Source organism: Cavia porcellus, unplaced genomic scaffold (genome assembly GCF_034190915.1).
Source record: "Cavia porcellus strain 051 isolate PalLab524CR breed Dunkin Hartley unplaced genomic scaffold, mCavPor4.1 scaffold_12, whole genome shotgun sequence".
Taxonomy (NCBI): domain Eukaryota; kingdom Metazoa; phylum Chordata; class Mammalia; order Rodentia; family Caviidae; genus Cavia; species Cavia porcellus.
The window spans coordinates 23,428,766-23,441,432 of NW_026947495.1; the positions used below are offsets into that span (position 1 = coordinate 23,428,766).

Sequence of the window (12,667 nt, forward strand, 5' to 3'; positions counted from 1 at the left end):
AATTTGGAGGTGTCAGTCTTTTTATTTTATTCTGGCCCAGAAGTGACTGGATAAGGTCTACAACATTAAGGTGAGCAGATTGCTTTACTCAGCCTATCAATTTAAAAGTTAATCTCACTTCAAAACACTCTTGGAGAAACACCCAGCATAATGTTTGAACAAAAATCTGTGTACTGAGTTAACTATTCTATTTGACACAAAATTAAGAATTACAAGATGGAGCTGATGTTTATGGTACACAGAAATGATTAAAGCCAAAATAAGAAGAATGAATTTTCTAATCAATTTGATATAATTTTCATACATGCTTCAAATAAACATAGGATGAAAGATGAACTCCATGATGGCCGCCCTGGCAAAACTGCCCCGTCTCCAACCTGCCTCCAAACTTAAGAGGCACCACTATTAAGAGGCATCAGGAATAAAATTATTATTTTAAAATTGCTTTCCACATATTCTTCTAACATAGAGCCCTCAAATATTGTAGAAATAGACTGAGAATATTCTAAATCGGTTTCCTTGATGAGGTTTATGGGGAATACATAGCTCGTTTAGGTTTAGAATGTTTGGAAAACATTCTAAGAACTCAAGTATATGGTTCCTCCTTCTCTGTGCTTTGGACACAATGGAACTTCCACATATTGAAATGAGGAATATCATGATTGATGAAAGAACTGGCTACAAAGCAGGCAGATGGCAAAGAATTTAAGGAGGTATATTATTATTATTATTATTATTATTATTATTATTATTATTATTATTGTTTCTTTTCTTTTCGGTATCGGAGTCAAACTCATGACTACCTGCTTGCAAGGCAGGCGCTTATGCTGCTGACCTAAATCCCCAGGCCCAGGAGGTATACTATTAAAGAGGGAAATTTAGCAAGTGTTCCCATGAAGAGGCAGCTCACTTTGAGAGGCACAGCACAGATGCTGGTTACCAGCAGGTTTCTTGGTAGTTGTGCAGCCGGTTGGGTACTTCTGGTGGGCTGCCTACCTCTGTAGCTTCTTACCACCTGTGCATATCCAGCTATAGTAACCACCTATCTTTGTCCAAAAGTAACAGCCCCAAAAGAAACGGCATTGCTCTAGGTCAGTGATTGGCAAACCTTTGGGGGACCAAGCGCCCAAACTATATCAAAACCCTTTTATTTATCTCCAAGTGCCAATGCTACAACTAAATCTGAATACTGAAGCTTTATTCTAGAAAAAAAAAATTCATACACCCATGACTCATCTCAGCGAGGGCTCTGTGTGCTGCCATGGCACATGTGCCACAGGTTCACCACTATGGCCCTAGATAAATCTGTGATGGAAAAAGGTGCTGAATACCCAGGTCCATTACTGCTCAGGTGGGAGAACTCAGAGGTGTGGGTTCTACAACCCAGTTTCTCACAGGCTATGCTTTTACACTAATCCATGGAAATTATCCGTGATGAGGGCTGGAGATGTGTATGTGACCTACGCAGTATATAAGAGCCTGAATGCTGCTATCCCTGTCTTAAAATTCTTAATAATGTTTGAGTAAGTTTCTGCATCGTGTTTTGCACTGGGCAGTGCAAATGATACACAAAGACATTGGCAGTCAGTGTGAAAACATGTCTTTCATTGGCATTCCTGTCTCTGACTGATGTTCCCTGACAGTTTTCTGGTTCTTCCTGATGCTTTATTGGCCACTGAATATTTGTCACAGGGCCTATCAGGAAACTTCAAACCAGACTGTGGCAAATACTATAATCCTTTTTTTTTTTTTTTTTTTTTTGTCTTTTTCCTTTTTATCGGTACCAGGGATCGAACTCACGACTGCCTGCTTGCAAGGCAGGCGCTTATGCCACTGAACTAAATCCCCAGCCCTAAATACTATAATCTTGAAAATACTATCATGGATTAAAACAAAGCCATTCCACTATTTTACTAAAAGGAAAACAATAAAGCTCATGGGTTTAATAGTCACTAAAACAAGATCATGGTTATAACACCCATCATTAGACCTAACTGAAACATCCAAGGGGTTTTAGTAGGAAGCCATACTCACATCAGCTTCCTAACTCCTCTGCGTCTCACACCAAGTGCTCAGGTGAATCTAGCATGCAAATCTCTCTCTGAATAAGTAGGGCAATAAACAGCTGCAGAGCTGACATTTCAACAACAGCTCTGCATATCATCTGTTTTAAAGGAATTATTTGTCTTTGGTGGCAAGTCAAGAAGCAAAAGCTCGAACAATTTAGGAACCATGGAGGAAAACAGCTCTTGATCATTTATAATGTTAGGATTCTCTGAGGACTTCAGATCTTTTGGTAGTATCCAGCCGTTATTTTTCTATTATACTCAGATCCCATAACCGAAACACGGTCTTCCTATAGAATCAGGGATAGTAAAAACGCAACAAGGTAATTTGCAGTCCAGATAATACCTTCATGACCTAAAACAGTCTCAGAAGCTTCACCAGAAGAAATAAGACAAAGCAAAGCAAAACAAAACAAGACAGTAGTATGTAGATCAAGTTATCCCTCTTGGCTGAGGAGCAGTAGACAGTAAAAGATGTAATGCTTTGCACCAAGTCATAAATTCTAAACTATAGATTCCTCTCCCACCCCAACATTTCATCACCACAGGACACTACCTCCTTTAAAAAATTTTGCTAAAAGTAACCCTGAATATGGGAACTATTTACAAAATATGTCTCATAGAAAAATAACTAAATTATTTAAACACATGTTTTATAGCAGAATTATATACAAATACTTTTGACATCAGGGAAGCATTCTGATGACTAAGTAACAGTGAAAGAAAATGGCATTTATTGCAATGGGTGGCTGATACCTACTTGAAATATGGTTTTGCACATATTGGATTCTTGCCAAATGGGTCTCAAGGCACAACACAAAACCAAGTTTCAAATGGGCATAAAGTCACCCGAAAGTGTATTTCCCCTCGATTTGAGAGTTGACACAATCGAGTTACAGGCAGAAACTGTTTATCACAGTGGCATGAGAGTCTCTCTTCACATTCCTCCTGCTTTTTCTAATCAAACAATAACATCCCCAGAGTATAGGTTTAGCTACAGAAGAAACATATTGGAAATTGATTCAGTGCTCCTGGATAGGCCGTGACAGTGTTTCATAACCTGGTAACCTCCCAGCCTGTTCTCCCCCTTCCTGAAAAGCTTTTAGCTGTACCAGGAGGCAAGGCAAAGATAAAGCAAACATTCTCTTATCTGATTCTATGAAAAATGAGCGGAGCAGACACTGTACCAGTGATAAGACGATGGCTAAATGACTCTTCTCACATTCTATCAGAGGGCTGATGAAAGAAATTAAGACTGACACTGGTAAGTTATTTTCTCAGGTACTTCCAATTCCAAAAAATTGAGGATTTCTCTTTAGAAGCAGTAAGTCCTGGTTGTATGTCTTGACTCATTTTAAAAAGTACCCAAATCAGCTGTTTGTTTTAATAGACTTAAAGAAAACCAATCGTTTTCCTTTCTCTTTACCTCATTCTCTTTTACTTGACATATCTTGGTTAAGGATTTGCTCAAGCCAAGCACACTCTGCTACCTAAGATTGCTTTCCTACTTATTTTCTGAGTCATGGGTTATTAAACAACTCAGGTTGCATCTCCACAATTTGCCACAGCACTCATCTAACCTATCTTTCTGGCACCTTACTCCTTTCATACTAATGCATTTTCAAGTATGTTAGACCTAGTGGACCTATCACTGGGAATCCTGGTGGATTCTGATATATTTTACTAATAAATATTTTATATGCATATATAAAACATAATTATGTGACTGTATAATTATATATGCCATAGTAGTTATATACAGTGTAAATATATAGCACAGTGTATAACTCATGTAAGTATGTACTATATGAATATTTAGAGTATTTACATTTCTCTGATTTTCAATTGCCCATGCATTTCAGATCGTTATGGTATTCTTTGTTTTTTTTTAATGATTGATGTTCATTTGTTTGAAGTCACTTCAGTGAGGATCTAATGAAAATAAAATCCCTCAGCTTTATTTTGTTTACTTTTTCTCCTTTGTAAAAGCATGCTTTCTCTGAATATTCATTTCTACACTGTTAATTAATTTGTCTAGCACACAATTTAATTCCATTGTCTTCTGGCTTTCATTGTTGCCATAGAGAAGTTCACTGCCACTCTGTAATTGTTAGTCTTATAATATTTATTTTCCTTTCTTGTAATATTACAATTTTTTGTAATACTTTCCTTTTGTGTCAATACCCTTCTTTTTCTTCTGGTGTACTACATATTCACTAAGATGTTTCTAAGCATTTATTTGTATTTATCTTTTGTAGGACTGATTTGACTTTTAAAATATGTAGGTCAGCAATTTTCAATTTTGTAAAATTCTCAGTCATTATCTATTCTAATATTATAGCTGCCCTATTTATTCTCTCCTTGTGGGACTGCAGTCAGATATATGTTGATTTTAATATCTTTTTCTCAAGGTATCTTAACTTCTTTTTTTATTATCTATCCCATTATATCTCTGTATAACTTCTCAACTGTGTCAGTAATCATCTCTTCAGTTGTGATAAATACTAACTTCTAACTTCTAACTAACTTATACCTCTTACAGTCCAGTCCTATCTTGTCCTTTCTCAAATTCGATTTGTCATTTGTTCCTTTGTTAACTTTGATTTCCATTTTTGTTTAATTGAAGATACTACTTTTATATTTTCTATTGGTTAATTTCTAATTCTGTTGTTTTTTTTTTTCAATACTCATTCTATTGAATGTTGTTTTTTTCTGGCTCTAAAAATTCACTTTCCCTCAATAATTTTATATTGTCAGTTAATTATCCTTGGAGCTATATTAATATGTAAAGTTTAGAGTAGGGACCTCAAGAAAACAAGTAATATAGGTTCTGCCAGAACATTAGGGAGCATTATGAACCTGAGTATGTGCATTTAAACTTTTTATTATGGTAACTTTCAAATATACTTAGTGTCATATATCCTCATATATCTATGTTTAACTTTAAAAAACCAACAGTTTGCTATTCTTGCTTTGTGCATGTTCTACTATTCTCTGATGTATGAATAATTTCAAGCTGGTTGATTTAAAAAACACAGTCAGATCTCTATGATATAAGAGTTATAATGATGACTCCATGTTCAATGAAGACATTTTTCTTTGTTTCTTTTTCTCTTTAGATAGTTAAGAGTGAGTTAAGACTGAAAGTTCTGATCGTCGAAGACTTACAGTGTAAGTCTGTAACTAATGCCTTTTTGGCATCTTATGCTGTAGCCGGGTAGGGAGGTATCTTTGATCTAATATTGCACCCTGGTCAGGCTTTTGGCTTTCCTTATTCAGCAGTTTCACCCAGGTGGGAAAATCAACTTACCCAGTATGTCCAGTAAAATCAAGAAAACAAGCGAATTGGGATGGTTATCCAAGCTCCAGGTCACCAGGAATAGATCAGAGGCCCTGTGCACATTCTGGTCATAACATTCTCTCGTCCCTGTAACCTGAACTGAAGCTTTCTTGCTTTTCCTAGCCTTTTAAGAATTCTTTGCCTGTAGCTCAGTCATATTTTTAAGGAATTGTTGCAGTTTTATGTTATACCCTATACTTTTAGGTGTGGAATTCTATAAAAAAGATTTTGAAATTCTAATTTGACATATTGCCAGATAAAATGAAGTCTCTGAAGACTTAATTTTTTTTTTTTTTAGAACTGAGCCCACAGTTAAAAATATAGCATATGTCAAGTAAAAATGTAATTTTTTTCTTCTGGCAAAAATAAAAAGATTTGGGAACATAGGGCTAATATTGTAGGCTCATCCAATCTGCTTCCCAGGGATGGTCATATTCTCTCCCTCGAAAGCTTGGTCAGTCCAATGATGCGTGCCTGTGCAAATCTTGCTCAGACTGTCATTCATTGACTGAAGTCTTATTTAACTTTGTAAACTTTGGCCAAAGATCCTAGTCTCTGGGACATGAAAAGTAATTTAAGAAATATCTATCCATCATTTAGAATACTTATTTAGCTTTATTTCACACCAACTGATGAATCAGAATTTGGATGAGGGCTCTCTTACAGCGGTAGGCGGGTAGGCGACACGGCTGCACGAAGTACGCAGCTCTTCAGAACATCCATTTCCTCAGCTGAAAATGGCAGCCATAATACCTACCTGGCAGGCAGATGTGAGGATAAAAAATGACAATACATATACATAAATGTCTAGGCTAGTCAGTGCCCAGTGTTTAGAAAGCTTTTAACAGACAGTCCATAGTACTGCTATACGTTGTTTTACTTCCTCCAGAACTTTCTGTCACCTGGGCACCTTTCGGGATTTTGACTTGAGGCACACTGCTGTTCACTTTACTTTGACTCTCATCTATTCCTTAATATGCCACACAGAGTAGACGCATTCTTTAACTTGAAGTGAATTAGTTGCCTTTTGAAATATTGAGATGTTTGTGGAAAAGCAAGCCTCTAAATAGCTATTTCAGTTTCTCTAGCTTCATACTTTCAAGAAATAAGCCTTGGGAAAATGTGGAACAAAGGCAAAACTTGTTTAATGAATCCCAACTCATTACCTTTTTGGTGGCCCCTGTCCCTTCATAAAACCCCCTTGCATGGCTCATCTGCCTCAGGCCCTGGCAGCTCACCAGTTTGTAGCCAGCTACCCTTATCTTTCCTAAGTAACAATCCTTTTTTCTTTAACATCTCATTTCCTGGGTAGGAAAATATTCCTGCCCCAGAGCTTGTTCTTTTAGGGTCTTGTGGGTGTTCATTGGAGAGATGCATTGTTGTTATTAGCCAACGTCGCTTGGCATGGGTCTTTCCAGAGACCATATATCCTAACAAGTAACTGATGGCCTTTAATCAAGGAGTCACCAATGGGTGGGACACTCAGACACGTCTGAAAGACTGGCAGAGGATTTCTTTCAGGGCAGGGATTCCTTCAGCAGCCTGTTAAGTATTCCCAGTTACGCATCTGTTTATTTGAATTCATGTCTGTTCAGCAGAGCACACCACTGTTTAGGAAACATTATTTAATAAAGATGATGACTACAACATTAGGTTGGTCCAAGGCTAAATAAAAGCAAATGAAGTTTTTCTTAAAAATTTCTAAACACAAGCATCTTAGCAACCGGATAACCATTTGCTATCAGGTTAATCGTCTTTTAAAAATCTTCAAGTTTTTATGCTGTCTATGGAGTTCAAATATTTAGGTTTGGTTTCCAAAGTCTCCACTACCTGGTCCTATCCTAAACCCAACTCTGTTTGTGTCTCATCCTTAAACTACACCCTCTACTCTAGACAAGTCTTTCTCTTGCTGATTACCCTCACCTACAGTGTGCCATGCATGCTCTTTCCTACCTCTAGATTTTTGCTCATACAGCTTCTGATTTGAGGATACCTCTCTCCTGCTGATGAAATTTGGTTCTTTAGGTCAGTAGTTCCAAAGCTTTGCTATATATTAGAATCACTTCGGAGTCCTTAAGAAAAACTAAGGCCTGGCTCTCTGATATATTCTGATTGAAATATCACACTGTGTGACTTGAGCATAAGCATTTTTATTGCCATTCTCAGTGATTCTGATGGAAAGGGAATTCTGGGAATCACTGGTTTAAATGATAAATTTGTGTAAACTTCACTCCTTTTCCTTATAGATAGTCATTAATGCACCCATCTCTACCAAAGCTGGACTTTCCACTTTGGTCCTTTATATGTAGGCATATAAGATAGAGAACATCCCTATCTTATGAGTGGTTACACTGTATTCAAATTATCTGCTTGATTCTCTGTCTTCCCACTAGACCTTAGTATCTCCAGTATTTGATACACAATGTGGCTTGTAGAAATGCTCAGTATAGTCTACTGGACAAAACTGAATTAAAATTTTGGATGAGGAACTATATTTTTAACTACGTTTTAGCCAAACTTTTAACACTGTACCTCTATAATTCTTTAGTGAAAAAAACAGAGGAAGGGAGTTATACAGACATATCCATCAAAGCCCTACATGGTGATAACCTCTGATAGGAAGAGGAAACCACAGTAGCAAGTGGATAGATGACTAACCCAAAGAATCAGCACCAAAAGAATACAAAAGTAGAAGGAATGTAAAGCTTGGCACATAGAGGCTACTCAGTGAATGGCGATTAATATTATTTACAGTTGTTGGTCAAAAGGAACCACGTAGTCAGCCTCCATGGCTCTGGTTTTGGGAGTTTACATTTCAGAGCACTTTTATAAGATGCAAAGCAGCTCCTTTGGGGTTTATCACAAGTAGTTAGTTACAAATGAGTAAATTCAGTGCACGGTGGAAGTGCCCTTGCCCAAGGTATCCTACAGTATCTCTTAGGGGGTCACTTGTATGTTTAGAAGACTGCAAAAGAGAAAGAATCCTGGGAAATACTAATTTGGGATATTATCATAAAGAAACACATGTAACATTTCCATCCTTGGGCATTATTATCTAAGTAGATTTAAGTACACTGCTAGTCTTTTAAACTTTAAATTGTACAGAGCATACTGGTATTTCCCACCTACATTTTATGTTTATTTTTAATAGTTTCTTGATCCACAATTTGATTTACGTCAGTGGAGTGTTCAGATTGTGACATTTGACTCAAACAGTTTTCCACTCAGAAAGCTGTGAAGAGTCTAAGCAGCTTTCTAGGCTATGATTTAACTTTATTTTAAATAGAAATGCCACTGTTTTTACATTAAATTTATCAACCTTCTTTAAATTTTCTCAGTGGGGAAAATTTATAATATTCTTGAAATAAGACACATAATCACCAAAATCTTTTAATTGATTGGCAGCTATAGTACTAGAAGCCCTGCTGTCCTATTAGTTTAAATTCAGAGAGAGGAAAATTCTAGATTATGTTGTATTTCATAAAAGATTTGAAGGTCCACCTATTTTGTTGGTAACCAACTAAGTTTTTATTCATCAATAAAGTGGTGGCAAATTAATCAAAGCTAAAAATACTCACTCTGAAAGTTATTCAATGTTTATTGTCCAAATGGAGAGTAATGAAGGTTCAGATTATGCAAAGTAGAAACCAAGCACGTCATTGAAATTAAGTGCATATTTCCCAACAACTCTCCATATTTCTTTTCCTTTGACTTTCTTAAATGATACAGAAAATCTGTTTATGTTCCCTCAGTACAGATCAGCTGAGGGTAGAAAAGTGAACCTCGGAGAGGGCAGCCTTTGTCCATGGTGTCCCAAATTGCCTCTATTAGGCTCAACCTAGTTTTAGCTTTCAGGCAGCACTAGGGCTACACAAAAAGTAATTCTTTTTCCTCTGGTACTGCTTCTTGTGCTGATCATTATCCGAGGTAGGCTTGATCCTGTCCTTTCTTTCATACCCAATAATTTGCTCTTATTTGAGCAAATTATTTGAGCTCTTATTTGAGCAAATCTGAGCGTCTGAAACTTACAGCTCCCAAGGATTCCTTTTAACTAAGGTAAAACTTAACCTGATTCCTTGCTAACATATATAGGGGACTTGAAAATGCACTTGTTTAATTCATTACCATAGTGACATCAGTGGAAGGAGGACAATAGATGGGCTAGTGGGATTCCTCTGAGGCAGGATTAGTTCCTGGGGTAGGGACTAGAGCTCCAAAACAATGTCACAGAGCTATCCAAGGAAAGCTGGATCATTAGAGCTGGACCATGTACTTTGTTGCACTGTGTGTACTCAGATAGCAGGAACCCATCTAGCTCATGCAGCAAAGATTAGGAGTATATACTTAGACAGTGGAGGAAAATTAGGAGTATACACCTAGCTAATGGAGGAAGATTAGGAGTATACACCTAGCCAGTGGAGGTCAGCAACTCTCATTCAATCATGGGGCACCATGGGGTATTTGTCAGTGGGATCCTAGACAGATTATTCTTTGTAACTCTTTTAGACTAGAGGAAATAACTGTCTTCTATGCAACTTACTTTTGTAGATATCACTGCATTATTTCTGGCTTCTTTTTAAAATTTCTTTAAAAAAGACATTTTTTCCTATTAAAAAAATTTCCAAGTCCTCTGTCTCTGTTAAGGAATTATTTTTATGATTATCATTGGCTAATGTTTTCAATATCAGATAATGATATCTGAATTTCTATTAATCATGTAACCCTAGTAGATAATATAACATGTAGGGTGAATCATTATAATTAAATAGCAGGAAAGAAAAATTAGCAATGTGGCAATTGTGGTCATTTATATTAATACTTCTATTATGTTACTTTAGTCATTCACTTATTGCTGATTAACACATAAGTGTGACATTAGGATAAGTTTAAAGACAAAAATCTAGTGGTATTGTTCTACTTAATTCACAAGACTTGAATTCAATATAGAACAGATGTAGTTAACACTATATTATAAACAACTTATAACATTTTGATTAATTGAAGATGGTTAACCAAAGAGATGTAAACATTGATATTCTCAATTTTCTCCTTTGTTATTCTCTGTTGAAGACATTAGTTGATAGTTACTGGGAAGAATATACTCTAATTGGCTCAGGTGCAGTTGTTGAAAATATTATATTATGATTATAAAGTATTGCAAGTATTCATGGTAATACTTTGCTTGGATAAACTGAAAAACGTGATTACTCAGGTGCAAAATGCATATTATCAGTAATTCTTGTGAAATAAAGACAATAACTACCTGACTGATTAGTCGAATTCAGTCTTAAAATGTAGGAGATTTTTAAAAAGGCCAGGAGACATGCTCAGCTTTCTTCTTTCTGCTACTTCATGCAGAGAGGTTGGAGAGTAATACATTTCTCCAGGCCCCTTTACACGGACAATGACTGTGCGATTCATTTCTCACCAATTACATGTAAGGGGCAACCTACAAAGGTAAATTTTGCAGAGCTTTTACTGTTTTCCTTATCCTTTTTGTCTCACATGAGGAGATCCCCAGAGTGGCAGGAATCAACTCATAACCAATGGCAACAAGCATAGGACAAAAGCCAACATGCTAATGATGCCTATGTAGATAAAATGAGCCAGTGTTTCCCACAACATTATTGAATACTTAACACCTCTTTTTGTTTGAGACTTAATAAAAAAATGATTCTGTTAGTGATGTTATTTAATGTCAGGTTTCAGTTTACTTGTTTCCCAGTGCTTTTTTTTTCCCTTTATTTTTGGTTTTTTGAGACACAGTCTTTCTTTTAGTTTAGGCTGGAATTCACTATGTAACTCAGGCTGATCTTAAACTTACAGCAATCTTCCTGCCTCAGCCTCCCAAGTGCTGGAATTACTAGAATGGACCATCACAACTGACCCAGTACATCTTATGTGTGTAATTTTTATGATTTTGAGGCGGTAAGTTCTACAATGATCTGAAGATCAAGCCAGCTCATTGCCAAAAACATGATCCAAATTTACTTCTAATAGAGTAATCTAAAGCAGACGATAATGAAGGGAAGGTCATGCAGACCATAGAGAATATGTGGCCAATAAACATGCAAAATATTCCTACTGCAACTGAGCATCTAAAATTTTAATGTTATGTTGCTTTAATTAAGTTGAAATAGCCACATGTGGCTAATGGCTATCATATCAAACAACACAGATGTGAGAAACTGCAAGGCTATTAAAATTTTAGATCACTGTAGTTGTCTTGAACAAAATTTCTGCCTTTATGTTATTTTATAGGCCCAAGAACACCTCATTATAGAAAAATGATGGTTTGGCAGGGCTTTACATAACATCATGTTTTAAGGCTCTTAAACAATATTTAACTTGCATAGTAGTTAACTACACAGAACTGATACCAATTTAAGCATTTCTCATTGACAACTATAATAAAGGATATCTCTTGGAATAATAATCTTATTCAGACTATACTCATTCAATTCAGTGGTTTATTAAGATTACCAATTACAAATGAAAAGAATGATAATGATTTTCCAGTCTTATTAAGCTGTGGGCTAACAACTCTCCAAGATAAACTTTAAATTATAGTTTGCAGAAGACTATGGGGTTATGCTAGGAAAGTGAGCAAAATTTTACCAAACACTAACAGTCATGGGGCACCAAATATTTGTGGCCAAAGATACTCCAGTGAAAGACAAGAGCAAAGAACGCTGATTGGACAGAAACCAACAAGGCTGTCATGTCCTGGAAGATGGTATTCAACACTTATCTTACATCTATATCCAGATGTAATTAGAACAATAATTCCATCATCCTTTGGTGCCTTATGTAAAGCATGTTCATATTCCCAGTCAACTTCGGTGTCTTATATCAGCATGCTCATATTCCCAGTGAACTTTATAATCTGAGGAAGAACTAATTCAACAAGCTTCCAAGGTAGCCCAGAGGTGTGAAAATGATCACCTCCTCTTCAGTCTCCTGAGACAAGGATCATAATCCTTCATAACTCAACCATTTAAGGTTGGAAAACAAAAAGTCAACCAAGTCCCTTTGTACTGAGTTCCTTTATGTCTGGTGCTATGCTTGACAAGCTGAATTTAATTCAGAGATCTACCTATACTTGAGACTCTAAATAAAAATGATGAAGAAAATAAGCTTAAGATTTTAGGAAGGCATATTCTACTTAGTTCTATCTGTAAATATATATAACCGTAAAAAATGTTTAAGAAAGCCACCATCTCGTATTTCCAACCAATAGATATTTGCTACTTCTTAAAAT

General features: G+C 36.2%; 1 protein-coding gene across 9 annotated transcripts in view; it reads right to left on the reverse strand.

The window, feature by feature from the left end:
- Nckap5 (NCK associated protein 5) overlaps positions 1–12,667 on the reverse strand; it is a 949,190-nt gene that overhangs the window by 84,054 nt on the left and 852,469 nt on the right. The gene's annotated exons all lie outside the window — the stretch shown is intronic.